The sequence below is a fragment of the Silene latifolia genome, chromosome 8 (assembly GCF_048544455.1).
Source record: "Silene latifolia isolate original U9 population chromosome 8, ASM4854445v1, whole genome shotgun sequence".
Lineage (NCBI taxonomy): Eukaryota > Viridiplantae > Streptophyta > Magnoliopsida > Caryophyllales > Caryophyllaceae > Silene > Silene latifolia.
Window position 1 is genome coordinate 85,617,474 of NC_133533.1, and position 5,907 is coordinate 85,623,380.

The following is a 5,907-nucleotide window of genomic DNA, read 5'->3' on the forward strand; positions in this document are numbered from 1 at the left end:
TCGTTTTAATATATGGTTCTACTCTTTACAACATGCAAATGCTTATTAACATAGATTTTAAATAACTTGCGAACAGACAAATGAATGAAACAATAAAATATAATATAATGACAACGGTAGTGCATAAGAACCGTGTTAGAATATAAATACCTCTAAAAATAAATGGAAATTGGAAGATATTAATAAGATAATTACAGCGGTTCTTATAAGAACCGTGTTAAATTATGTAATTGCTGAATAACATTATTTTAAATAACTTTCTTTCTTTCTTTCTTTCTTTCTTTCTTTCTTTCTATCTTTCTTCCCTCTCTCTCTCTCTCTCTCCCTCTCTCTCTCTCTTATTACTCAAATTATGTCAAGTGGTCGCTCTTCTTCATCCTATATTTCAACAGGGACATGTAATTTCTCAGTTCCCACAGCATTGCGGACTTCTTTGACTTAGCAAAATCCGGGAAGAAAGTTTCTTACTTGCAAATTCTATAATCCCGAGACTAAAATCCGTGGATGTAATTACTTCAAATGGGTTGATGAACCAATGACTGAGTGGCAGAGGAAGGTTATAAACAAGTTAGTGAATGAGAAAAAGAGCATGGATATCGAGATTACTCAAGTGAGAAGTATACTATATCAACTTGAAGAATCGAAGCGGGGAAATGACAGTGAAATATTGAAGGCAAAAGAAGAATGCAAGAGTCAAGACGTTAACCATGGATATCGTATAACTCAAAAATAATGAGGCATGGCTTAAGTTAATTGTCAAATTTCTTCTTCTAATTATTATTTACCTAATTTATTATGTATGGTGGTAGTTTGTACTCTTTATGTGTAAACTTGTAATCCTTTAAATTAATGGAAATAAGCAATATTTTACGAGAAATATATTGTAATTAGTGGCATATACCAAATGATGCTTTATTTCTTGGTGGTAAAATCAAACACAATGAAATATAAAATAAAATAGTTATACCTAAACCGTTGTTCAAGACGTATACGATTATAACGGTTCGGTGCCGTTGTTATGTATATAAAAATGATGCTTTATTTTTGGCGGAAAAATCAAACAACATGAAAATATTACTGGACAACGGTTATTTCTAACCCGTTGTAGATAGTACTAATCAATTACGGTTTCAAACAAAACCGTAACTGTTTGAAACAAAATACAACGTTTTGTCTTATACCGTGGTTATTACTTTCCAATAAACAAGGTCTTGGAAGTGCTGTATTATTCACACATATATACTCCGAGCTTCCCTCCCCACATAATATCCTCAAACATTGAGTTTCCCTCAACCACCAACCTACCCCATCGTCGTCGCAGTCATCGTCATCATCGCCATTGCCGCCGCGGATCAATCCGATTCTCCTCTTTAAAGAAGTAATAAACCCTCCTCTCTAGAGATTTGTTTGTTATTATAAGTATGCATTGTTATTATTTGTTTATTAATTTCTGCTTTAGACACTACTACAATATATGGAAAAGGAACCATTGATAGATAACCAACTGGGCCGGCCCTAAGGGGTATTTAGAGGGGCAAATGACAAGGGTCCATGTCTAGAAGAGGCCCATGAAGGTGGATTAGGAGTCCGCTAAATTCGCTATAGGTCGCCGCATTTATCAAATAAAATATATTACATATAATTATCAAAATAAGAGAAGTAGCCCAGTGGTTATTTATCTTACCAATTGGTAGGAGGTCTTGTGTTCTATTCTTCATAGCTACATTCTATTTTTGTTTTTTACGGAATTCAAATAATTGGTTTTGTTATAGCATAATTTGTAAAAATGTACTCATCTAATAGAAGTATATATCTAAAATTTGAAAGAATTTCAACCCGTCTTTAAAAATGAAAAAAAAAAATACTTCGTAGTGTTCATGTCCTCATTTTATTTTTTTGTTTTATGGAATTCAGCGACTTGGGTTTGTCATGGCATAATTTGTAAAAATTTACCCATCTAATAAAACTATATATGTATCTAAAATTTAAAAGAATTTCAACCCGTCTTTAAAAATGGGAAAAAAATACTCCGTAGTGTTCTTCAAAAGGTTTGTGTTGTTTCGTTTATCGAATTGTATTAAATAGTGACACATGAATTACTTGAAGATAACTCTTTAAAGAGTCGAGGCCTCCATTTAACATTTTTGTCTAGAGCCTCGAGATGTTCAGAACCGGCCCTGTAACCAACCACGTACACATATGATTTCATTTGTGAAAGAAACCATTAATTACAAATGGATGGTCTCTTATAAATTAGCAAAGAAACCATTTCTATAAAAAATGATTCTTTAAATAAAGTTGAATATTAAATAAACAAAAATCCTACTCTCTCCAGTTTCCTATTATCTTCCCTCTTTCCTTTTTCACACAAGTTTGATTATCTTCCCTCTTTCCTTTTTTTGGTAAGTTTCATTCATTTTTTATTAATTTCTCTCTCCTAAAAAATCAACAACTCTCATTACTTTATTTATTCTTTATTCATCATTTATTCTTTATTATTTTCTCTCACCTATAAATTTCACAACTTACAACACTTTATTCTATTTTATTCCTTCTTTCTTCCCCTTTCTTAATTTTTTTGGGGAAGAAAATGGGAGGGAGTATAAAAATATCCCCCTGATCTTCTCAGTTTATTTATTTCGTTAAATAACCGCACCACTCATTTCGCACCACTCATTTCACACCCAATCTTTATCAAAGCACCACCAGACGGCGCTGTTACTAGCGCTCAACACCACTTACCGGAGAGACACCTCATCGGAGCGCATCACCGAAATTCTAAAGTCATTCAACACGATCGTCGCTTTCGAAAGCGGGAGAAAATAGAGTTACGAGGTAATAAATTCCTTTTCTACATAGAAAATTTTCAGGAATTTTATCTAAGAATTTGGTTAGTAAGTTCGTGTTTTTGAATGTTTCCGATTTATTAAAGCTGAGTAGTTTTCGAGTTCATGTGTAGAGTAGATTAATGAGTTTTTAATTAGGGTTTATATGCAAATTTTCGATTTTAATTGAATTTTGAAATTAGGCATACTTTTGTTTTATAGTTGTTATTATTTGTCCCAAAAATTCTTGGTAATTGAGATAAAGTACTCCAAATAACAAAGATCAAGCCATGTAAAATATTAGTGACGAGGGGTAGTTCAGCGTAAGGTTAAGAGGCTTGAGCAGTGGATTAACACTAAATTTAATCAGTAATGACTGCAAGAATAGGTAAGGGGTTATCGTAATGTATTAAATTTGATCTTTATTTCTTATCAATTTTTGGGTTTTAATTTATTCTATTTACATTTGGTCTTTTGATTTACCTATCTACATGACTGAATTTCATTTTTGCGCCGATGATTGATACTTATTAGGTGCCCAGGCCTGTTCGCATCAATATAGTTTTTCACAACCATTACTATTTTACTCTTTGGGAGTGACGATTTATTTCATGAAATGATTTATGGTGTTTTTTTGGGTTAGGATCTGTTTTAAGGAGGAAGAAGGTTAAGAGGAGTAATGGTCAGATCCTTCCTACCAATGAGGTAATCTATATTTGTTTTAAATTACCGGTTGGTTCGCATCTTACTTGGAAATGAAAGTGATTGGTATAACTCATGGGTCGTGACTTGCTGATTGTATCCCTAAAAATCACTCTCAAGTAAGGTAACTCAGAGGTACATTCGCTTTCAGATTTTCGAGTAGTTATGAGTAACTAGGTTGGTCACTAGAGAGTAGAGAGTCTCATCCAAGAATTTGGCATAATAGATGAGGATATGGGTTTCTGACTTTTTGTTTAATAACTTACATAGAACAATTGATGTTGACTTGACTTTAAAACCTTCGAAATTTGTTTCCTTAGTCGTTAACCATTTCACTTGTATGTGCATATCCCATAACTTCTGCTGCAGGTACTAAAGGCGGTTTTTGGTTCGCTTAGCCCTTGGTTGTTAGCCTAAATTAAGGATAACTTATAAAAGTTAGCCTAAATTATTCTTAACTTCTTGTGTTGTTTTTAAGAATAAGTTCGATATTGTGAAAGGTACCTAATTTTTTTCTCATATTTTATGAAAATATTAGTATTGTGTTTTAGTTAATATGCTTATTTATTTTCGTTTTCTAGTATTTTAAAGATGTCGCAGAGACTTACTCCCAACAAATGCTTGACGAGGTTAAGGAAGATGGTGCCGGAGTAGATAGATCTATGAGAGTTAGATTTTCTTGTTATTGTAATTTTTTGGTAAATTAGTCATCGTTTTTGTATTAATGGCACAAAATATTATTGCTTGCTTCAAGTGATTGTAAAAACGAATACACTCTTTATTATTATATATGTGTGATTTTTTTTTAAATCAGCTTTCTTATGTGTGCCATGTTCAACGAAACATGAGTATACGACTATACGTCCAATCAGCTTTGGTATGTGTGCCCCATAAATAATAATGACAATGAAAGCAAGTTAATTAAAAAAAAAATAATAAAAAAAATCAAAGAAACCATACTTCTCTAATCTTTGGTTTCAGGAAAGAAACCAAGGTTAATTCATCCTTTAAAAAGTCAATCAGGCCAGACTTGGTCGATTTATTTTTTCATGATCAGTCAGTCAAGTTATGCTTGACTAACCCTGGTATATCAGGACTGCCCAAAAACTATCATGTAATATGGTCACTAAAAATGTTTGATTCATACTATCTTGGAATATGTACTATGATGACATATTTATTTAAAAGTTATGTAAAGGATACGACTTATCTGTGCAGGAATATTACTTAATACCTTTGATGAATATTTTTGTGTTATTGCGTTTCATACTGTCGATCAGCATTCCCTGTCTGGTCTGTGCTGATTGGATCTTTAAAGGCAGTCACACTTAATTAAACGAGAAACTTCATTTTTGAGAGCTCTTTCTTCATTGATGTTGTTCACTTTTTTCTTTCCTCGATCTCGTTCCACTAAGGGTGTACCACGTTGAGTGATATAAATTTGTTTGTGTCTAATCTCAGGCTTGGTATAGCCGTTCGGGTTGAACCGATTGGTCAGGCTTGTAATGACGCTGAGGCGCCGGCCTGCCCTCATACTGTCCAGAACTGACTTTGAAGCCTGTCACGATCAGGACTGGATTGCCCTGCCAAGCTTGAATTTTCGAATTTTAAGGTTTTATTTCCTAAAAACATCAAATTATTAGAATTAAGAAAATTCACCATAGAATAAAAGCGAAAGTACCGAAATTTTAAGATATATTGTTAACATTTTGCAAAACTTGTATTAAATCTAGGAAAAACGTATCTTTGAATTTCTTTCGTGACAAATATGTCCTTGAAATCTGCATTCTCTTAGTCAACGTTGAAAGTTGTTATACTTATGATCGTTGGAAGGAATTTTGACTTGATTGGGTAGTTTTTCTTTTGGATCTACCATTTCTTCATTTGAAATGGGAATTATGGAAACTCTTGCATCAATTTTTCTCAAGGCTCTCAAACTTGTGAGAAGAGAAAATCTTGTGAACATTCTTGTAGAATTAATAAACTAGTTTCCCCACAGACGGCGCCAATTGTTTTGACCGTATTTTGCGCAGGGCTGGAAATACGGCCATGGTAGAATAGTATGGGGGTTAACTAGTATTATCCTATTTTGATGTTATCGTGATCATACCTATGCAAGGTTGATTGTAATGTAAGTAGAAACGAACGTAATAAACAATCAAAGAGAACAAGGCACAAAGATTTATACGTGGAAAACCCTTTAATGGGAAAAAACCATGGGCACCAAGACAGGAGAGGATTTCACTATATAATTGGGAGAATATAAGTATGATAATGATAATGCTTGTAATATTCTCTAAGTATTGTGTAGCTTGTAGTATGTATGTTTGTGTGAGATAGTGTAGAATGTGTTGTGTATTTTCTCCATCGAATGTTCCAT